The sequence below is a fragment of the Carya illinoinensis genome, chromosome 1 (assembly GCF_018687715.1).
Source record: "Carya illinoinensis cultivar Pawnee chromosome 1, C.illinoinensisPawnee_v1, whole genome shotgun sequence".
NCBI classification, from domain to species: Eukaryota; Viridiplantae; Streptophyta; class Magnoliopsida; order Fagales; family Juglandaceae; genus Carya; species Carya illinoinensis.
Window position 1 is genome coordinate 4891446 of NC_056752.1, and position 24542 is coordinate 4915987.

At 34.1% G+C, this 24542-nt stretch overlaps 1 pseudogene; it reads left to right on the top strand.

Annotated features, from left to right (window-relative positions):
• The window catches only part of LOC122307154, a 42893-nt pseudogene extending 24108 nt beyond the window's left edge, over positions 1–18785 (top strand).
• The last annotated feature ends 5757 nt before the right edge of the window (positions 18786–24542 follow it).

Consider the following 24542-nt stretch of genomic DNA (forward strand, 5'->3'; position numbering starts at 1 on the left):
TTGTGATTTTGGTGACTTTAGTTTGATGATTTAAAGCATGGTTGATGTTAGGATGATATTATGAATATGTTAGAAGTAAGATTTGATTTTTGAAATTCTTGGAGATTCAAGTGCTTGGATTGTTTTTTTTTTTACAAAAAGTTTGGTGTTAATTAGTAGTTTATTCTAAATGGATGTTTTAAGTGTGGTTTTGAACTTAGGATTGGAAGATGTTTGTTGCAAAATTTTGGTTTAAGCATGAGTTTTGAAATTGGAAGGAATTGCAACAAAAATCAAGGGAAATGGCCTATGGATGTTTCGGCCATAGTGTGTTCTTCATAGTTGTGTTTTGTTTTAAATTTTTCTGAGTTGATATTTAAGTTTAGGACAAAATTTACATGAAGAATGTAAATTTTGGAAACTTTTGGAATTAGTATGCAAAATCCTTAAGTTAAGGGTAAAACGGTCATTTTTCCAAATGTAGAGAGTAAAATGAAAATTTTACTCTTTAAATTAGTATTTTTCATATTTCAAATTATTAGTGATTTAGTTCTAACTTTTAGAATCACTAATTACAGTTTCTCGTGGTCGCACTTGAAGTTTTATAAGAAACGCGGAGATCGAAGTAAGTTAGCTTTTAACTTACTAGCAGTCTACTGTGTATGTGTGCTAAGTAAAGGAACTACAGTGTATGTATGTGTGTTATCATATATGTCATGCCATGCCAAGTTATCACGTAATTGTCTATTATACAGAATTTATTTTGTTGTCAATTTTTATCTGTTACATAATATATTCTGTTATGTATTACTGTACCTTACAAGTACGTCATGCTAAGTATGCCATCTATTACATGTATGTCAAGTCATGTAATATTCACTGTTGCAAGTATGTCATGTTAAATATGTTGTCTATTATATGTTATGCAATATTACGAAATTTTTCTATCTCAAGTTGGTCATGTATTTCAAGTTATATTCAAGTCACGTTATGTTACGTCCGAGCTTCAGTCATTTCGTATTCCAGTCACGTTTCATCTTGATTACTTATGTATGGGGTCACAGCAATTGTGACGCATACACTACGTGAGACACAGCAATTACGACACGTAGAATACATGGGGCCACAACAACTGTGGAGTATGTATTTTTCATGTTAAGTCAAGTTTGTGTAGAATACATGGGGCTACAACAATTGTGGAGTATGTATTTACACGTAGAATACATGGGGCCACAACAACTGTGGAGTATGTATTTTTCATGTTAAGTCAAGTTTCAGATCAAGTTCATGTCAAGTCAAGTTCAGTTCATGTTTCAATTTAAGTTATGTCAATTATGCTATGTTGTACGCCAAGTTATGCTTTAATTACTTATGAATTTGATTATGCATTTATGCTTTTACTGTCATGCATGCATCATTAGCTTGTGTGGAAGTTTTTTGTTAACTTACTGAGATTTGTAATCAAATCTCACTTTGGTAGTCCCAACTACCATTCCCCCCGAATGGTAGATCTTGTTACAGGACCTGAAGGAGAATCAGGAGCTGATCAACTAGACACAGTTGACTAAGCGACAGTGCGACGTCAATGTTAATATAGTAGTTAACGTAAATTACTACTTGTACAATGGAGTTGCATCTTTAGTACTTTTTGGATCATAACCATTTTGGACTAGTGTTGTGATCTACTCAATGGGTCTTTATGTATGAAGTATGTTTTAAGCATTTGAGATATTTTCAATTTGGTGCATAGTATTGCTAAAGAAAAAAAATATCCGCTGCGAATATTGCATAATGTTAGATGCATGTTAGGAACATTGCATCTTATATGTCATGAACGGGGGCAGGTAACCTTGTGTTGCATGTCTCGGCGCTTCAAATGTCCGTCCAATCCCAAACGAAATTTGGGGGCGTCACAATAAGTATTGGGGATCATTAGATAGGATGAACTTGTTTATGTTAATTACTGTTGTGCTTGATTCACAAAGCAAGTTAGGATTTCTTACTTTCCATTTGAAGAAAATCCATGATGAGTTTCGTGCTGAGGAGTTGGTTTCGAATGTGAGACATGTATTTGCAGATTTGTATGCAGAGTATAATACTATATTTAGTTCCACCACGAGTACTCCAGTTTTTCAACCCCCTCCAACATCTAGATCCATGAATAAAGGTGATGGTAAACATGAGACCAAATGGTTCAAGGAGTGGTATAGGGCATCTTCCGCCATAGAATCTAATATTACCAAAACTGAAGTGGATCGATATTTATCAGATGGTTATGAGGCACTCAGCGAATCGTTTGACTTGTTGACTTAGTGGAAAATAAATGAGGCTAACTATCCTATACTTGCAAGGATTGCACAAGACTTATTAGCCATGTCTGTTTCTACAATTGCATCCGAGTCAGCATTTAGCAAAGGAGGTCGTGTGCTTGATCCTTTTCGGAGTTCGTTGGCTCCGAGAACTGTTGAGATACTTATTTGCACTCAAAATTGGTTAAGGCATCCGGCAACACACATTGATATCCGAGATGCTATGGATAATGTGGAGAGCTTTGTAGTAGAATCGGGTAATGTTTTCAAATTTTCATTGTAATTTAATTTTGCATATTTTTCATAATATGAATTCACTAACATTTGATATTTTATTCTTATTTATTCTTATAGAGTTGACTGCACAATCGAACGTGATAAGTATTGGCGATTGAAGATTGAAGGCTTGAAACAATAATGAGTGAACTTGAAGATCGATATTCTTAATTTTTTTGCATTGTTGCTATGTTTAAGTCTTTAAGACAATTTATTTTCATTTATTTATGTTATTTTTTTACTTGTATTTTTGTTATGCTTAAGACAACTTTACTTGTTTTTCAAATTTGTAATATGTAATACTAAATATCTAGTGAAGTTGTTTTTATTTATTTTTAATTATTTTGTAGGTAATATAGTAATTAGTTAGTTAATATGATAAATGCTTTGGTTATTTATTATTTTTATTTATTTATAATATGAATTGTGATGAATGATGAATTTACAATATCTTGGATGATGAATTGAATTATTAGTTAAGAAAAAAAATTAAAAAGATGTTGGATGATGAATTCAGGAAATATATATATATATATATATATATATAAAAGAAGCCCAAACATGTATTGGATAAAAGGTCCAAAACAGGGCCCAAAACCCACGGCCCAAACAGGTGAACAGATCGGAACCGGCCGGTTTTCTCCCCCCAACACGGTCGGTTTCAGCCAGTTGATGCAAAATTTTTTGAAGGATCGGTCGGTCTCGATTTAGGCATAAAACCAAAACTGCCCGATCGATTTTCAGCCTTAGTCTGACCTAAAGCTTTCACATCGTAGAACTTGACTTGTCTTATGTACACCCATCCATCAAAACAATTTATTAGAGATTTATAACTCGTTTATAGCTATTTTATAATATTTATAAAAAAAAATTTTAAACTATTTTTTATGAAATTATATAATTGTATTGATTGGTTTAATATAAATTTTAAAATAGTTATAAAAAACTTATAAATGTATTATTATTTTTATATATTGATTTGACCTTTTATTAAAAAATACAATAAAATAAAAGGATTGGAACTTGTAACAGACCACGTAAATCCTGCCTCGAATAGTTTGACATTTGCCTAAAAACAAACCATCATTTTGATAAGGATGGTGTTTGAATGAATTATAACTTATGAATTTTATTGAAAACTCTAGAGTCGTCTTCAAAGATAGCATTTTTTAATTTTTTTCTGAGTATAAAATACAACTTTATATTTAATCGTTTAGTCTTTGTCTTCACCAACAAGAAAACATATTTTATCTTCACCAACGAGTGTAAATGCTCATGGTGATGCGTTATATAATAGTCTTTTATCATTTTACTTAAATTCAGAGTTCTTTGCCCTTTGAACTCAATTATATAATAACTAAAAGATTTTGGGATGTATGAGAAATGAAATGAGATAAAAATTTATAAATAATAGTAAAATAATTTAAATTAAGGAGAAATATTATTTTGCTGTTAGAAGTATACTGCTTGTCATTTTAAATTTTTTACTTAATAATTAATGAAGTGATTTTAAGTGTATTAGTATATTTTTTTATTTTTTAAAAATATTTAAAAATATTAAAAAAATATGAAATAAAAAATAAAAAAAATTTAAAATGACTAATTGTAACAATGAGCAGTGGTATTCAAGTAGCAAAATAACACCTTTCTAAATTAAGATGTTTGATTGGTTTTTGGAAAAATAAAAAAAAATTAATAAAAAAATTATAAATTAAAATATTGTTAAAATTTAATTTTTTTAATATAATATTTATTTTAAAATTTTAAAATTTAAAATTTAAAAAAGTTATATCGATAAGATATAATTAGATGAATGGATATTATTACTCCCACCGACACCGAATTGGTACCGACTAGTGTATTGTGCCTTTTTAAAGCATATGTGCTAGCATTTATTTTTTTAAATACTTAAAAAAAACACAAATATTTAAGAAAGAAAACATTCGGTACACTGTTTCAGTAAGTGTTGTCAATGGACAGTATTTTCTTAAATGAAAAAGTTAAAATTTAAAATTATAATTATTTTGTATTTAAGTAATATTTAAAATAAAAATTTTAAAATAAGATGAGATGAATTTTTTTAATTAAAACTCCTTTTAAATTACTATTAATCCATGAGCATATGTAATTTTTTTTATAATTTTTTGAGAAGCATTGCAGCTACCGCCCCTAGCGCAGGGAGCCAAGTTAGTATAAAAATGAGTTTTTTTTTTATATGTATTTTTTAATACTATTAAATATTTTTTTATAAAATAAACACACAACATCATTTAAAAATATTTTATTAATTATTAAATAAAAAATATTTTTTTTCAGCTGCAGCTCGGAGCGGTATTTCCTTAATTTTTTTATAAAACAATGTTTTAAATTAAATATATTTCTCTTGTAAAGTAAAATTATAAAAATATTTAATGTTTGTCATTTTTCTATTTTTATTCTAATAATCATCTGAACAGTTGAAGTGACGCTTTGGAGTACGGAGTTGAGTCTTGACTTTGGTAAATTTTGGGAAATGAAGCGTAAGCGGTGACCTCATCCTCCTTACTTCCAAAAGAGTTGCCTCGTTTATATCTACAAAAGTACCACCTATTCATAAAGAAAAGTTCTACACGTAAACTTATATAACATTCATCACATATTTTTTTTAATTTTTTAATTTTTTTTCAAATATTTAATTTAAAGATAATAAATAGAAAAATTAAATTAATTTAAAAAAATAAATTTTAATTTTTTTTAAATAAAAAAATAAAGTTTATGGCGTGTGAAAATTATCAATAGCAAAGCTCATCCATAAAATCTCTCAGAGCATTCTCATCTAGTTTCTTATCCCCATCTCTATAATTTAACTCAAAATCACATTTCTTCAAATTTATCCCTAAATTTTATTCATCTTCTAAAAATCTCTTACATCTCATTCCTCATCCTCATCTCTATTCTATTAAATAATATTTCTCTATTTTTTTTATTACTCTTTTCTCTCCCTTCCATTTACAATCCTAATTACTAACTCTTTTGTCTTATTATCTTCTTTTCAACTATAATTTTCTACTAAATATTTATATGATTTTGACTACCCAATATAGTATTTTTTCAAACCAAAAATTCTATTATAAAAATAGTAAATTTTATTAATAAATTAATGCATTTTCTAACGTGATGGTAAATTTTTTTAGATGAGTACTCTTTATCAATTAAAGATTAATGAGAATCCGTAGTCACGTATTGATGATATAATTTTTTTAATTGGATGTAACGGTAACATTACTTGTCCTTTCTCCAACGGTCATATTTTTTGTCATTTTTACAACGGTAATTTTTTTGTCATTTTCCCAACAATAATATTTTTTGTCTTTTCTATAACGGTAACTTTTTTTGTCTTGTTTCAAACGGTAACATTTTTTGTTTGTAGTGTAACGGTAACTTTTTCCTCTATAAATACGCATATTGCTAACATTCACATTTTCACAAACTCAAGTCTCATTTCATTTGTAGAACAGAGATTCTATTTTATTCTTTGATCTCCTACTCCCTTCATCAAATGGCTCGTACCTTCTTTCTCAAATTATTGACATACGTATCCTCTGAAGATGATAGCGATGTTCATACTGAGGAGGTCGATGGACAGTCATCGAGGCAACGTGACAATAGGCACCCACGTAAGTTTATTCGGTGTGATCATGCCCAGGGGCACGAGCGCCTATTTCGTGATTATTTCGCAGAGAATCCAGTATATCCCTCGAATCTATTTAGAAGGAGATTTCGGATGAACCGTCCCCTATTTCTTCGTATTCTAAATGAGGTAGAGTCTTATGAGCCGTATTTCGTCCAGAGAAGAGATCATGTCAGAAGACTCGGTTTATCTTCTATACAAAAAATAACCGCAGCACTTAGAATGCTGGCGTATGGGGTTAGTGGAGATTTTATGGATGAATACATACGTATTGGTGAAAGTACCGCAATGGAGAGTCTAAAAAAATTATCTAAGACAATAGTACGTATTTTTTCATATGAATATTTGCAGTCCCCAAATGCTAATGATATAGCCCGATTGCTGCTGGTTGGTGAACAACGAGGATTCCCAGGAATGCTCAGAAGCATTGATTGCATGCATTGGAAGTGGAAAAATTGTCCCGCAGCCTGGAAAGGTATGTGCTCTGGCCACATCCGTGAACCAACTATTATTTTAAAAGCAATTGTTTCATATGATCTTTGGATATGACATGCATTTTTCGGTATGCCCGATTCACATAACGACATTAATGTGCTAGAGAGATCTTTTATTTTTACGGAACTTGCCCAAGGGTGTGCTCCTGCAGTCAATTACACTATCAATGGCAATAACTACACTATGGGGTATTACCTTGCGGACGGTATTTATCCCAAGTGCCGAACTTTTGTGAAAACAATTCCATCACCACGAGGGAATAAGAAAAAAAATTTTGTGAAAGCATAAGAATCCGCAAGAAAAGATGTTGAGCGTGCATTCGGGGTACTTCAACAACGATTTGCTATCATTCATAGACCTTCCCGAATGTTCAAAGTGAAGGACCTAACAAATATTATGAAAGCATGTGCTATTTTACATAATATGACCATTGAAGATGAACGTGATGATAGTGAGAGTCTGAACATTGAATATGATCAACTTGATGATGATCTCCCAGAATTGTTACGCAATCATACAATTGAGCTTACGGACTTCATCTAGCGTCATCATCATATTAGAGATAGCTCGGCACATCATCAGCTCCAAGAAGATCTAATTGAACATCAATGGTTATTATATTCCCAACATTAGCCCTGTCGCATTCAAACTATGACCTCTTTTCCATAGTATTATTTACTTTTATGTTTGAGTTAGTTTGCTTTGCATTTGTATTTCCTTCATGTTATTTAATATTTATGTTTGACTTAATTTGTTTTGCATTTGTATTTCCTTCGTGTTATTTACCTTTATATTTGAATTGATTTACTTTGCATTTGTATTTCCTTCGTGCCATTAGTGACTATGTTAATGGTAAAAGTCGATCTATTATTGCCTTTCCTTGAGTATAAGCTTTGCAATCTATATGATGATGAAAATTTTATTTTTAATAAAATTTAAAATTATAATAACATATTACTTGCATGATCAACTTGAGGGACAATAAAACAACTTGAAAAATACATACACATGCTTTTTATACATCTATTATTGTTCAAAACAAAAAATAAGAAATACAACTGAAAATGTCACTATTATCAATCAAATGTTCAATCTTTAGAAGTATTGCGTCTCATCATGATTTCCTTCTGGAGTTGCTGGAAATATAACCGCTGCATTTCTAGCATGACACTCACATCCATCATCATAATGCGCTGATCTAATTCCTTCTTCGAAAACTCTACTTTCTCAACCTCCAACCTCAGTCTTTTGTCCTCTTGACGGATTTTATTTTGCTCTTTTTCAGCTTCAATCATCATCTTCTCGGCCTTTAACCTCAATCGTTCATCCTCAAGGCGTAATTTTTTTTCCTCTTTTTCCTTGTCATACTCCATCTTCTCGGCTTTCATTCGATAAAACTCTTTCTCCTGAGCGCGTGATTCCTCCAAAAGAGTATACTTCATCTTCCTGAGTTGGAAATTTTGCTCTGCTTGCCTGCCTTGGGCCTTTCATTTTCCTTTCTCAGCTTTCCTTCCAATTGATCGGTCCAACTCGATAACGTCATTTTCCATGACTTCATCCGCCTCCATATCAAAAGCTGAATCAATTGTAGCGCCAGAACCTCGAGTTGGAGTCGGGAATGGGGACATCATCTTCCTTCGTTTTGGATCCTCCTTTGTGGCGCGCCAAATCCACTTAGCTTGGTCCTTCAACAGGTGCCAACAATGCTCAAATTGGAAGGAGCATTTTTCTAGCGCTTGGTACATAACCTTGGTCTTGTCGAACTTGCATGGAAAAAAAAAAACCCAATGTTAAACCAATGTAAAAGATAAGAAATTTTAGAGTAAAACAAGAAGGATTTTGAACTTTTACCTTGTCTTGATCGGTCATGCCACTTTGATTTAACCCTTCAACTTGACCTAGTTTCGCACAAAATTTGTTTGTGGCCTTTTGGATAACTGACCACCGATGAATTAAAGATTTAATTGTCCGCTCATTTGTGGTTTCTTTAAATTGCTAGAAGTACTCAAAATTTTTTTTCCAAAGTTGGGAGTGTTTTTGATCTGTTCCCTGAACAGCATCAAGGCTACAATTTAGCCAAGTGGGGACAAGTAACTTGTCTTCTTCGGGGGTGAAATTCACACCCCTGACTGATTTCCTAACGCCGATGTGCTCGTTAGGGGGTAGGGTTGGAAAGTCATCAAGGGTCAACGGAGAAGTTCCACTTTGCCCACCGTACGTGGGGTTGAGTTGAGAATCTTGACTAAAAAGATTTGTGAAGTACATACTAGTCACATCTTGTGAATCCATCTCTAAAAAAACATTTAGAGATTAGAAAAGATATCACTTTGAAGTTTGGTTTTTGATCAGGGTTTAGGAAACGAATGGCAATACAAAAGATAAGATTGCCACCCACTCATGGCTGCAACAACCGGTTGCCAGTACTTATTGGCCGTCCGGGTTACCTAACCATTGAGGAGATAGCAATCAGAATCTCGTATCTCCATATGCGGTTGTCATCATCACAGCCGAGAGGGTTGAGTTTATACATTATTTCTCTATCAGAACATAATACAAAACACCAACCAAATAGCATGCAAATCACATTAATTTATATAAGAGCATCCCCATCCTATATACATTATTAATATAACATATATTAATAAGAGAAAGGGCTCAGAATGGTTGTAAATATGCTCAGCATGCATAAGTAAGGTAGCGAACATCGAATGGCTGCAAAACCCCACTCGAACCCCGATTGCCTTTTGTGGAAAGTACCACAATCTGCAATATGGTAATCCGAATGAGGATTACCCCGCGATATCGATGGGTCCCCTAATACACTAGTGAATTACCAGCACTATAACCATCATCATAGCCTATTAACAGCTCCCCTCCCCCGAGATATATGAATAACTGCAAAGAATCCAAAAAGATTGCACAAATTCAAGCAAACTACAAGGAGACTGTCACAACCACAATACTATTATCCAACAAGATTGTATTGATTATAAGAATAGGCAAGAGCTCTAGCTATAGGATCTACACGGTGCAAATGAGAAATTCTTGCATGATTTTATCAAGTGTGGAAAAAAGCAGCTTAAAAGGCTTAAATAAACAAAAAGCATTAATCTCAAGCATGCGTCCATTGTTACTCTTTTAATGAAAAAATTTCCTTTTACTTACTCAAAAAACGATGCTTATACAAGTGGAAATGAGGAGGACAACAAATATAAAATTATTTCCCAACATATGTTAACCTCCTAAGGCTGAAAATTAAGGCTTTTCCAAGTTTGAAAAGCGTTATATCAAGTGGAAAAAATACAAACAAGTGAAGATCATACACCACATGTTGCCTTGTGTTAGCTATTGTGGAAGAACAAGTTACATATATGCCACTAATTCAAAAAGCAAACGAATCCCACACTGTCTTTATTTCATTTTATTTTGTTTATTTTTTGCTTTCATTGTCCCTCTTCTGCCGAGCAGGAATAGAGCCTAAAACTAACTTGGACCACTTCCTTTACCACTTGAGACAAGGACATAAGGAAAGCCGAGTATCTTGAAGTTGTAAGTGGTCAGCCTCACAGACCAAACACCATCCGTAAATGATCATGGGAAGACTGGATATGAATTATCATATGAATGCACCTATCCAAAAAGCATCCAAACTTCTTTCCCAATCTCCATTAACAAGCACGAAGTAATCTATCAAGTAAGCCTTAAAACAAGCATCCAAGAGAATTTGAACTTTAGACTTGGGGGGACCATACCCCAAACCCAAGGCCTTTACCACTTAAGCCAACCCCTATGGGTTAAACTATCATACTTAACAAAGTTCATTTGGTTTCTTCAATTTTTTTATAAGTAAACACAACTATACTAAGCACAAGGGGCACAATCCAAGTATGCAAGATGTATATAAGATAAAGCATCTAGGGGTGTAACCGGTCCGGTTCGGTCCGGTTTTGGACAAAATCTAGGACCGAACCGGTAGGCATCGGTTTTACAATTTTCAAAACTGATTACGCACCGATTACACTCCTAAACCGGTATTCCGGTTTCCGGTCCGGTTCGGTCCGGTTGTCCGGTTTTAATAAAATATATATTTATTATAAAAAAAATTTGTTTATAAAAAAAAAAAAACTGTTATGTCAAAAAATTCTACTTAAAAAAAACTACTATATAAAAAGACTGCTATGTAAAAAAAAAGTGCTATGTAAAAAAATTATGCTATTAGTATAGTTTTGGTATAGCTTTATATAAATTATATGCTAATATATATAATTTATATTTATCTACTAATGTCTTATGTACTTATCAAAAAAAATATAAAGAGTTTTAAGTATATTAGGTCATTAAAATTTAGTAATAATATTTGAGTGATTTTCTTTCTTTTTAGGTTCTTACTTCTTATGAATCTATGATAAAATGTTATTAATAAATAATATATATTTATAATATTATATATTTAAAGCATATGATCAATTAAATTTTCATGTTTAAAATTAAAATTTTATTTTATAAATTAAAATAACACTATTTTTTATATAATTATAATTTATATTATTATATATTATATATAAAAAATTATATATAATATAAAATATATAACATAAAACATTAAATAAATAAAAAAATATACACATATTAAATAGTACCGGTCCGGTCTAAAAATGACCGGAACCGAAACCGGACCGGTTCCGGCCGGTTTTTCATTTTATGAAACCGGTTCCGGACCGGACCAGTTCAAAACCGGCACAACCAGTCCAGTTTTCCCGTTTACCGGTTAAAATTTACACCCCTAAAAGCACCCGACAAAGATCAAAGACAATGAAAAAGAGTACAAAAATCTGCATAAGTAGAAACATCAATAGAGGCATAAATGTAACAAAACTTGAAATGGACTTAAGAAATTGTAGAGTCAAACTCTTCTTCTCGCGGACATGGAGATTTTCAAGAATTCCATTTTCTCTAAAAGCACCACAATATAAAATAAAATGTACCCCAAATGGCATTAAGTTCGTTCAACCAAACTTTCTTTCCCAACATGCCAAAAGTTCCACCCAATTAGGCATAACTCAGTGAACTCTGAACATCTTAAGGATCAAAAACCACACATCTTACACCATGTCACAATGGAGGAGGAGATAATCAACAGTTTCCCATTTCATTTACACATACAACACCAGTCTATCAAAATAATATGACAGTTGTAAAGACTATCCATAGTAAGATTTGTTAAATTAATTTGTTGCTTTCAAGCCTGGAACCTGAAACATCTGTGTAACGATAAGAACCAAAACTAAGCTTAATTTGGTTAAGTTTGTGAACAGGCTGGATTCTTAACCAAACATTAAGATTTATTTATTTTTTTTGCAAGTAAGAGAAGATTTTATTAAAACAAGTAAAGAGGCATCGCCCAATTACACAGGTAGTATATGAAGTTTCACTTATCACAAAGTTAAATTCAACAACTTCAAAAAGTTCAATTATTAGCAAACCCAAATTATAAATTTATCACCCATGCAACATTATTCCCAAAGAGAACAGTTAACAAGAAAGGTAGACAGTATAAGCTGATAAGTCCAATTCAATGGAGCAACCATACAGGCTTAAATGTATCTGCTAGTTGGCAAACATAAGTATTTCCTTTTTTTCGTAATTTGGTTGTCACCCATTACGTGGGGAGATATAACATTTGGAGCTACTCTTCTAAAGTGCAATTGCTTCAATGAGCTTGGTATTCAGTAAAAGTAGGGCAAACCCAAATATTCATACACCTATCAAATTTAAGTATTCATAAATATTCAAACCCAAATATTTAAGAAAAATTTATACCTGCGATTTGCCCCCAACACCGAGATCAGTGAATGAGAAGAGCCGCGATTATGAAATAATCAGAGATTGTGATTTCAGCAAACACCTAACTAAAAACATGACAACTGTGTCCCAGGAGGGAGAATTTCCAGCTCTCACAGCTCTCTCATGGCGTCGAGAGGAAGAAAAAGGGGAAGAGATAAACAGGAAAAAGAGAGAGAGAAAACAACCAGAGAAGAAAAATAGACCAATAATTGGGGAAGACAATCAACCAAAGAATCGAAATAGCAAGTTTTTCTCTTACTTTATTCGGCGATTCACTAGTGCATCAATGGTGCTAGAAGGCTACGGGAGGAAGCAAACCGTTTACCCTAGGGAAAGGGAAGAACACACAGGACGGAAGGGAAGAAACAGGAGCCAAATACACGATGCGGATGTACAGTAGATCAACAAAGATGGGGATTTCTTGTACAGACCGGAAAGGTAGATCGCAAAATGAGAAACAGAATGTGGGGTGTTTTTATTGCAAAACCCTAAAAAAATCCCTAAATTATAGGAAAAACTTCCATATGCAAACCCGGATGGAAATGCTCTAAATAATCTTCGACGTCTCGGCCCCATACTCATCAATACCGTAGCTATGAGCGTTGCAACATCACTCCATTTGGTTACCTTCTCTCTCTCTCTCTCTCTCTCTCTCTCTCTCTCTCTCTCTCTCTCTCTCTCTCTGTTTTTTAGAAAGTCATATTACTGGTTCTTCTGTCCATTTTTGTTTCGTGGTAGGAGATTTAGAGTACGCTCAGTTTACACAATTGGAAATTTGGAATTTCCCTTCTTGTGTTGAACGTTAAATTTCCGTGAACGGATCCCAGGTCGTTTTTTTTTTCGATTTCCAAAAAGGAAAAAAAAGAACAGTGTGAGAAAGTTCTTTCTATATATTATTTATGGATATGGAAGTGGAAGTAACCCATTATGGAACTTTTGCATCTATATTTCAGTTTTCTTATCTTCATAACTTTCATTCAAGTATTGCTCACTTGTATCTATCTATTTTTAGTTATATATCTATGGCTTTTTACGCTGGAAATCATCCGGCCAAGCTGTAGCGATCCATAATGACTCAAACCACGTTTTATACACCAAAAGTATTTGTAAGATTACAATTGAAGTCAGTTGGAGCCATTGTAATTTATAAACTGTAAGAACTTCTTCTTTCCATACCATCCGTAACCCTTCTATACTCACTCCTGGTATTCCAGAATTGGTGGCTTCTAATATTTACAGTTTCTGTTCTTACCCTTTCTTTGTATCTTTGTAATTTTCTTATGCCAGTGACTAGTGAGTTACCTCAATATTTATGCTTAATTTGCAACTAACATGGCTAAAACAGTTGGAGGGAGATGCGTGAGTCTCATAGAATTTGCTGAGCATTTTAAGGAGAAATTCTCATATGTAGTATGATAACTACTATGAGACCCATCTCTTTTCCACTTTATGATCTAGAGTTCGGGCAAGTACTTTAGGAGATCTAAATCCGATTAGTATTGCCAAGTCTTAAGTGAGTTAGATATAATATAATTTTATTCGATTATTATTCTCATTAAATACAAAGATTTTATTTTATTTGATTTTCATAATAATATTTATTTGATTTTTAAGATATTTACCTTCTTCCATATCTATACAATTTTCTTATTAATAGGAACCTATGCTTTGAATTCTATTCACCACGAATAATAAAATATAGTCCTTAATGTTTTTCTCTGTAATTCTTGTTCCATTTTCTCATTCAATTTCTATCGTATTCTATATTTTATCAAAATGATGTGGGACAAAACTATTGATAAGGAATTTGAGGGATCAGAGGAGTGAGGAACTAAAAGAGAGGTAAGGGAAAGAAGAAGCCAAAGAGAAGAAGTTCCGAGAGGAGAGAGAAGGGGGGGGGGGGGGAGGCGCGGCTGAATATTTTTAATATTTTAATTCATCAAATACTTAAATCATTAGAATACGTGATACATTTGGAGTACTAGTAGTAGTTTCAATAAATTTTAATCAAAATTATTAAAAAATTCACTTTTACAAATTTTAACTAGCTACTTTTCACAACACAAAATAATAAACTCAACAAATCTATTATTATTTTATTAAAATATTAATTTTAAACTTTTCATTATTTTAATTCTATTGAACATTATCAACCAAAATTATTTATTCTTGTTTATTCTTTTTTGTTTTGTTTCTGAAGCACTACTAAGAAATTAATTTAACGGAAGACAGAGTTGCGCATCATTTATGTTTGAGCGGGTGGTTTGGGCTGATTTTTCAGTTGTTAGATTTTCTTTATAATGTACACCAAAATCGAAATAAAAGTAGTGAAATGAAGCAAGTTGGCTCTACATGGGTCCTAGTAGTCTCAATGAAACATTTCTTTCTTTTGCAATTTTTAAGCACATCTAGAAACCTAACCGAGAAATTTCTTTCTTTTTCTTCTTATGCGGGAGAGCAGAGGTAGTTGGAGATAGTATGAAAATAATATTTAGCCGGCTCAAGGGGCTGGCCAAAATAATCTTAGGCTATAATTACTAGTGCTCTTAAATAGACTAGCAAATATCTTAATATAATTAGGGCTCAAATTCCTAAATAAATTAAATTTTAGTTCTAAATAAAATTTTTAATCCTAACTTGACTCTAAGGTGGCATTTGTTTGGCAGTAATCTTTTAGGACTATAGTCTATTGAGAATCCTAAACTATTACTCTATTTGGGTGGATTTATGTGAGGGGCTCAACATGTCCATGGGAATCCGGATTTCCATCCCAACCCCTATTTGGAGGGAATGTGGATTCCCTTCAAGTGTGAAAGCGAAGGTCTGAGGAGTACGGAACTAAGAAGGGACAGAAGTAAGGGAAAGAAGATGCCAAGGAGAATAAACTGTGAAAGGAGAGAGAATAAAGGGAAAGAGAGGGAGAACACTTCCAGCATCATTAAGTTCTTTATGCTCTCTAGTGGATCACTAACCTATTGTTTAGTTGTTGTTATTATTATTATAACATATGTAGGCTTCACAATTTTCTAGAAATGAATTTAAGCTCATCTGGGAATATATGGTTTTGGCAGGGAAAAAATGCTACACTGCTTTCGTGTTACATTGGCAATACTGCTACTGGCAGTCAGCATAAAACTTTCACATGCTTTCCAGAGAAATGGACATGCCAAGATGAAATCGGCTGTTTTTCTATCCCCTAAGTTTGTGCTGGGCCCAGGATCGGTGCTGGACAAATATTACTATAATATTGACTTCCCAAGAGGTCACATTGCTCTCAAGAGTTTTAATGGTGAAGTAGTTGATGCAGCAGGGAATTCTGTTCCACTTCACGAGACTTATCTCCACCACTGGGCCACTGGAAAATACTATAAACGTCGAGGTGCAACAAATCCAGATCACAATGGCCCTCTGGAACTTGACAAATCTGATCATATTCTTGTGAGGAATAGTGGGGTATGCCAGAAGAATTCTAATGGACAGTATTATGGTCTTGGATCTGAAACATGAGGAACAGCTACATTTGTTCCAGATACTTATGGAATAGAAGTTGGTAATCCTGCAAATATTCCTGCTGGGTATGAGGAGGGGTGGTTGCTTAATGTTCATGCAATTGATACTCAGGGCGTCGAAGATAAGTTGGGATGCACTGAATGCAGGTGTGATCTATATAATGTCACAAAGGATCAATATGATCGTCCCTTGAGGCCAGACTATAAAGGAGGCGTATCCTGTTGCTATGATTATACACAATGCAGACTGAGAGAAGGCATTGAGAGTGCTGAGAGAAGAGGCCTTTACGTGAGATATACAGTGAAGTGGCTTGATTGGGATGAGTTTATCGTGCCTGTTAAGATTTATATATTCGATGTCACTGATACATAGAAAAGATTGGAGAATTCACCAGGACAGAATGCAGAACATGAATGCCATGTAAGTGAACTTACTCTCTAATCATGCTACATACTATGATTTTTAATTGTACACGGATCTTAATTAATGGTCTCCTTTTCTCGTACACGCACGTTTCCGAACAAGCGACGTGCAAGTAGAAATTTGTGAAAAAGTTGGAATGAAAAATAGCCCTGCTTCTTTGGGTTATGCCGAGGTATTTTAAACAACTAGAATAGATCGAAGTCATATTTGGAGAAAACCTACCTCACTTTTTTTTCCTTTTTTTTTTGGTGCCTGCACACAAATGTGAACCATTCTTAGTGATGGGAGTAAGAGAAGCTTTTAGATTTATACAAACCATGCTTATTAATTGTATTTAACGTAATTCTACTTGTCCAATATAAATCAGATTTATGTCTTTGTGACCTCAAAGATGTTGAACTTGGTGATTTAAGACAGTGCAAGGTTGTTTAATTTATTTGCAGAACTGGAATGGATTATTACCATTAGAAACAGGCGATCTAGATTTTTATACAGGCAAAGTAGTTTAACTCTTGCCCTTTCTCTTCCACCCCCAAATGTTATCCTCTATTTTTTTAACCATTTCCATCTTTTGGGGGGGAAAAAAAAAAAAGGCTGGGTTTTTCTACATTCTTCCTGTGTGCTTGAGGATTGGCCCTTTCCCTGTCATTAAAGATTTTAGTCATAGCTGCATGTCCATGAGCCTCCTGTTTTTGAAGATCTCATGCTTAATGATTCCATGTAATGGCTGATTTGCTTGTTCCAAGAAACATTGGCTTTTTAAGATGTAGGTAGGATAAGCTTTTTAAAACATTGGCTTTTTAAGTTGTAATGACCAAGTGAATCTCAAAGTGTCATAAGTTTCAAAAGACAAAACAAAATGGTATAAACTGAATTTAGATTTCAACTGAGGCATCTTCCGTTCTGTTGGCATTTTTTCTTCAATTCAGTAGCTCTTTTAATTGAGTAAGTAGAATTTCTTTGGTACAGGTTGAGTATGAAGTTAAATCTTGTAGGGCATCTGGTATGGCTAATAATGGGTGCACTGACACCAAAAGGGTAAGCCTCACAATGCCTACTGGTGGTTCTGTCATCTATGGTGTTGCCCATCAACATGCGGGGGGTACTGGTTCAACTCTTTATGGAGAGGTAATCTCAACGTTCAATACTATTTGTAGTAAAATGAGTTCAACATTCATTAATTTCATTATTATCTGCTACGCCAGTCACAATCTGCTGTCGCATAGTATAAAACTTAACCATTTACGAACCTGATTTGATGTTCTTATACTGAGATGTATCAGAATTTGTTAACTCTGACAAGAAAAAGCCGTTTACAGTTCACAAACATTATTCCTCGAGTACTTTTTGGTTTATTTATTATTTTTTTTATAAGTAGGTCTCTATTCATTATTAAAACATCAACTAGATAGTTGTATGCTTGAACACAGAATGTTCTCGTTGCATCTAGGCTGAGGACTTCATCATGATCTGGATTTCTGCATTTCTCTGTCAAAACTTTTTGGTTTCTCTGGCTTAGTTGGGCCATTCTATGTTTACCTTCACAAATTGTTTACCTCCACAAGTCTATTGAAATCCTGTGGAAACCTTCATGTCAAATATTGTATAATGAGGAGATTGAAATGTAATAGCTTCTCTTGTATATGTGTTTGTGCGTGCCATTTCAGGGTGGACGGGTAATATGTTCTTCAATACCAACTTATGGAGAAGGGAATGAAGCAGGAAATGAGGCTGGTTATATTGTAGGAATGTCCAGCTGTTATCCTCGACCAGGTTCTGTTAAGATAAACGATGGGGAGACACTGATTCTGGAATCTAATTACAGTAGCACCCAAAGGCACACTGGAGTGATGGGGCTCTTCTACATTTTGGTTGCAGAAGAATTGCCAAAGCCCTCAATACACATCCCGCTTTCAAAGTCAGTTAATCAGGTATGAGGCTACGAGCATTTAGAAAGAAATAGAAGGCATTAGGATGGATAAAGAGGCAGTCGGGGTACCAATGATGGATGGTTTGATCAGTTACAGCTCTGCTATAGAGGGATTTCTTCAACAATTTTTTAGCAATATTATATCAGTAGCAATAGGTATGCCAATTCGCATGACTTGAGAACAGACCTCTAATGTTGCTCAGTTCTTGCAGGTTTGGGAGCAGCAATAAGCGTTGCCGCCAGTGTCCTCCATCAGCTTCGGACTGAGGGAGAACACAATTACCGTTCACTTGTTTCAGTTGTTGTATGAGGCTTGGTTATGTTATGAACGTGGAATTTAGTATCCTTTTAGATGGCTCTATTTGTATATAGACATAAACTTGTAGCTTTATGAAGTTCTTCTCAAATACCCATCAATAGTGTTATTATTAAGTTTTATGAGCAATGATATTCACATAACACATTTTACAATATATTTCAACGTGAGGGTATTTTTGTAAAATGATGTTACTTTTATATAGTATTTTACTAAAATACCTTTCATTTGAAAACATGGTTTTGTAACGTAGTGTGAAAAGTGAGGTGTTTATTATTTCATTTGAGATATCAAATAGATAAATATTGTCACAAATTGTTGAAGCAGTTTTGGGTTTGATTATGAAAGGTAGGAGGAGTCATCCTAGGCCCCCGATAGCGTCTTGGGCTTCAGTAAGGTGTCCTCGGTTTGTCCGTAAAAACAAAATAATAAATATAATATAAATGAGAGAGATATAAAGATTTTTAATTTGGCAAAAAAGTTACGTCTATATGGTATTTGGAGGTTGGTAATTTGTATAGTCTGACCTTATATATCTCTTAATATAATAGAGATTGAAGACTCTTGTCGAGAGAAAGAAGATAATGTTTATAGAGTCCCAAGATGGTAGAAGAAGCATTCCAAGTCCTTGTTGTCTTTGGTAGGGAAATTCCTTTTATTGAGGCATTCGTGGAGTGGCTGATGACGTGTCAACTTTATATCCTTGTCACTCTTTTTTTTTATGTGTCTCACTTGTCTTTAGGGGTATAATCGATCTGGTCCAATTTGAGAGATCACAAATTGAAAATTTCAATCCACCATTTTTCCGGACCGGACTGTTAGGTATCGGTCCTTGTGAGTGAAGAACATTTTTTTTCTCTTTTTCTCTTTAGGTAAATAAATTAATATAAAATTTAATTAAATTAGTAAAATTAAAATTAAGTAGGCTCTTTAACATGAATTATGTAACTAAGTTACTAAATACTAATTCATTAAAAACATAACTTAGTGTTATAAATTATCTTGAATTGTATGACCACATTTAGTTAGCCGTCAAACGAATAGTGCTAGTCGTCAAGCGCATAGTGCTAGTCGTCAAAAGCATAGTTAGCTAGCCGTCAAATGCATAGTGCTAGTCGTCAAAAGCATAGTCTCTTTTGTAACCCTATATATATGAATATATTGATGTTATATGATATACAGATCAATAAAAGAATCCCCTCTCTCGCTCTCTCTCAATCTCTTGAAACTCTCTCCTTTTCAATAAGTTTTATAACACGTTATCAGCACGATTCTCATCATCTTCCTACTCTCTTCGAACTTCATCTTCTTCCTTTGTCTCCGTAGGCAAAGAACACGTCCTGATGAGTGGGGCGCAAGCCATAGTTACCTACTTTCTTTTTAACTCATATTCTTATTGAAGTAGGACAGCAGTACACAAACAGCTAGCTCTCCTTGTACTCTTCAAAGAAGATAGCAAAACCTCCGTTTCTCACCAACATCCTACTATATTTTTCAGCAAAAGAAACAGAAGTTTATAGATCAAATTCTAGGCGCTAATTCTGATCAAGATCATGAATTCCAGAAAGGCCAGTACCCTTTTGATCATCTTTGTCATGATCTCTGTGGCCATCTTGAGCCTTGCCGGCGGCGGGGTGGAAGCAAGCAGAGTGTTAACAGAGGATTTCGCCAAAGCTAATCACCTCAATACACCTTCATTTATCTACGAGAAGGCGAAGCACACCATGGCGTATTGGTTCGAACGGTTGCTGTTTGGACCTAGCCCCAGTGGCCCTGCTCACAGATCGGATGGCTCTCACCATCACCGAACCCACCATACATGGCCGAGCCATCCCCGCTCGTCCATTTCTTCCTTCCAGATGCACTAGTTATGCTGGACCACATCCTGAGCCTCCTCTCCAGCTACTATGTCCTCAGCTGAGAATTCCTTCGTATCATGGCAGATCTCCGAGTCGGAGCTTGGTGTTATCCTCAGCTCCCTCGGCATGTGTTAAAACCCAGATCTTGGCATGTGTTAAAGCCAAAGCATAGAAAAAGGATTGGAGCAGGTTCTCGAGCTCCCAGTCGGCCGTTCGGATTGCCCGAATTGTTTTAGAAAGTTACAAGCTCGGGTTACCGAACGTGAGGTGGTTCGTAATTGGAGACGATGATATAGTGTTTTTCACTGACAACTTAGTTTCGGTTTTGGCTAGTTATGACCACAATCAAATGTACCATATTGGAGGGAATTCGGAGAGCGTGGAGCAAGACATGCAGCACTCGTAAGATACGGCTTTTGGTGGCGATGGATTCGCCAATCTGGACTTGATGAGCTCCAGCTAGCAAGGATAGGAAAATGTTTTTAATGATTTAGCATGCCATAATTGACTAACAAATTCCATTAGCTTTCGAGAGTAGTTGGCATGTTATATTTAACTAATAATTTCTATTAGTTTATCCTACAAGAGAAGAAAAGTCAAAAGGCGTGGGGCTTGTCGGCAACATTTTAAAAATAAAAATAAAAAATAAAAATAATGAAAGAGAAGGAGACCTGCATCGGGCACCTCTGGAGCTTGTGCCAAAACGAGTAGGACCCACGCCCCGCAAGCTATATTCTTATTTTCAATTCTGTGCTTTCAGTTCTATGTGCTTGACTTTCTGACATGTTTATTTGATAGGTTATGATTATTGAGACGCTGGATAAGTTAGACTTTTCTTGAAAACTTTAGAGCAAAAAGTGGAGTTAGTAACACACGTAAAAGGCCCTCGTGATTAGGTGAGAGGAGTCACGTTTCGTGATTTTTTTCGATCTCAAGCAAACCTTCATACACGAAAGTTCAGATGATACTGAAGATAGTAGTCTTCTATTTCAAGTAAGTTTTTCAATATATTATTTGAAATCTCTAAGATATAAGTTTTATTTATTCTTTTATACTTGTTATAAATTATTGATGAAATGATTTATCTGAGAATGGAAATGGAGCATCCCTGAAGCATCGCCCTAAATCAATAATTTTATTGAGTACCTCATAATTTAAATGAGTGATACGTGTACCAAAAGCTCATTATGATTTATGCACCTGAAGTTGCATAATTGAAATTGTGGAAAGAATATATATTTGAATGAACGTCTCGAATGTGCTCCTGAAGTAGCAATATCGAGTATGCTCCTGAAATAGCAATATGAAATGCAAACGTTCACAATATATTCTAAATTTATATCTGATCTTTCAGTGACTGAGCAAAATAATGAACTTTTGATAAGAATCATTAGTCACGTCTTACTAAATCTACATCATTCCCTGAAGTGAATGATAATGAATTTATATCATTCTATTCCCTGAAGTGAAAAGAATGATGCATTTCATTCAAAGAAACTAAGAGATTGGACGTGATAATGAATATCTTTTCGGGCCAGAAGCTCGTATTGGAAAAACTATAAGCTTTCTCTTTGAGATAATATTATACAATTATTGAATTAAATATTATGATGCATCAAAAATGTGATATGATTCAAAATATTTGTATCTTTTAATGGTTATCTTGATCATCCAAAATCAATTACGATAAGTCGAATGATTTTCATATGGACGTCCATAAAAGAACTAGAAGATTCTTTTACTATAAAGTCTTACCACCAGAAGTGGAAAGAAAAATTTGCTTGAAGCAAATAAGATGAAATTATTCGACGTTATCTTGATTATCATATGTGAACCAGAAGTTCAGATGATAATTAAATTTTGGATGCAATAAGATAAAAATGTCTCATATTCTAGCTGCTAAAATCCCAGCGATGATTAAAGTCCCTGTAGGAAAATTAAGAAATTCAGCAGTCTAAAGACATGTCTAAAAATATGTGAGACTTATTGATACAAAAGATAGAGCATCTCAAAAGAGAAAGACACAAATAATTGGTGTCATTTGTTTTTATTAAGGTTTCAACATTCAGTTAACTTTTTTTTTTTTTTGATGGAAAATGCTTCAGTGCATTCATTCATAATCGAAGTTACAACTGTGACTTATCAATACAGGAAAACCAGACTATAAGTCAACTAACGCAAACTGCTCAGGAGCTTCCCCGTCAACAAATTACTTTGTGACGGACATTGTCTAAACTTCTACACCTTCTCTCCTAACAATAGTCAAAAGAAAAAGCGCTCTGTCAAAATAGAGCTAAACAACCTTTCTTCCAAAGAAGAAAGATACACTCACACTCCATCCTCCCAAGGAGGAGGAGTACATCCACACTCTCTCCTCTCCAAAGAGGAAGAGAACCAACATCTACCATCCTCCAAAGAGGAGTAGGACAAAAACCCACATTCCTCTAAAAAGGAGTGGGACTCCAACCTATTTATTATTAACAACCTAAAACAGAACAGCAGATTTAAAACAAAAGCTAAAAAAACTGATAAGCCCAGCCCAATCCAAGCCAAGCCAAGCCCAGCTAAAAAACTGTCTTGTATGCACGTGGAGGCCCAGCCCAAGCCAAGCCCAGCTTATGTGCACGTGGGGGCCCGGCCCAAGCCAACCCGTTAGGGTTGCATCGTCTGCTTCTCCCGCCGCCACCCCCGTTAACCATCCTGCACATGAGCCGGCCGCTCCACCACGATGCGTGGAGAGCACCACCGACCCAGATTAAAGCACGGCAGCCCATAAACCCACACGCCCAAACCAGATCAGCAAGCTCCTTAACTTTAATTCCCTTAACTTTCGTTTTGTTTTCTTCTCAAGGATTGTTTGGGCTCTGAATTAACTAAGGTGGTAAGATATTTTTCTTTATAAATAAAATGAAAATTTTATTGATGCAAATGAAGTTGGTAAAGTTTATGTATATAGAAAGTATACAATAGAACACTTAAATATATTCTAAGAATCAAAAATAAAAAATAAAAAAGGAAAATACTTAGGCCATAGCTGGAAGTGGGAGGCTGCTATTGGCCGAGTTTTTTTTTTCTCTTTTTTTTTTTAATTAATGATTAAGTATTTTTTTTAATAATGTTATATTTTTTAAAAAAAATATATTTAAAAATGTTAAGAAAATACATATAAAAAAAGACTAAAAATAAAAACACATTACAACTAGCGTTAGCTCCCAGCGATACCCAATAAAAAATCATGAACGCTAATTTGATTAAGGACAATGGCTGAAAATCAGGGCAATAAATTGTGCACAAAAAATTCCCAGGTTCCTCCATGGCGCGCTCTTTTATCTTTAAAGCACTAATCATTCATTTCCACCCAAATGGCAAATACATCACGTAAGCACAAAAGATCAATCATCCTCCAAACTGCAACCGCTTGCGGCTTGAGGATAGACTTGAATTTCCTTCCAACAAGCTATTAAATCAACCACCTTTAAAGGCATAATTCAAGCCGCGCCGATTCTTCTAAAGATCTCATCCAACAATACTTTTATCACCTTATAATGGAGTAATAAATTATTCACTAATTTAATATTTTTTCTTTCTTTTTACAAATAACATCAATCTATAATAATGAAATCCAACTTTTTAAAGTGTTTTCGGTCAAAATGTTCTCTAAAGAGGCGATCCATATGAAAAAAAGCTTCTTTGGAAAGCATACGAAAAGTGGGTAAGTAGTATGAATCTAATAATTTTATTACGTATTTTATTATATTTTTATTTTGTATTTTCCCATTCCCTCGTTTGCTCTTCAGTCTCAATTCGTTCACTTCTTGAAATCAAAATCAAAATTTGCAAGTACTAGTAGTGAATAGACATCATTCAAGTTTTCAATCGATAATCAAGTCTGAACATGTGCCATATTAAATTATATTGATGACCATAATTC